Below are 268 nucleotides of genomic sequence, written 5' to 3'. Positions count from 1 at the left end.
CGGATTAGTGGTAGGAGAGATGCATAAAGCAAACTGGCATGAGAAGTAGGAGGCCTGGAACGCTGAATTGCGGGCAGTAACCTTGGGACGAATAATCCAGGTGTCAGGTGTAGAAAGTAATGTAATGAACCAGCGGGGAATGAGCGGAAAACAGGGTGTATATATGCCTGGCAGGACTGGGACATAATAAGCAACAGATGAGTGGAATTATATGGTGTAAAGCTAGGGCATGTAAACTGAAATAAACAGGAAGCCAAGTACCGCCCAC

Source organism: Monopterus albus, unplaced genomic scaffold (genome assembly GCF_001952655.1).
Source record: "Monopterus albus unplaced genomic scaffold, M_albus_1.0 scaffold436.1, whole genome shotgun sequence".
Lineage (NCBI taxonomy): Eukaryota > Metazoa > Chordata > Actinopteri > Synbranchiformes > Synbranchidae > Monopterus > Monopterus albus.
The sequence above is the reverse complement of the archived record's forward strand: the minus strand, read 5'-3'. Positions refer to the sequence as shown.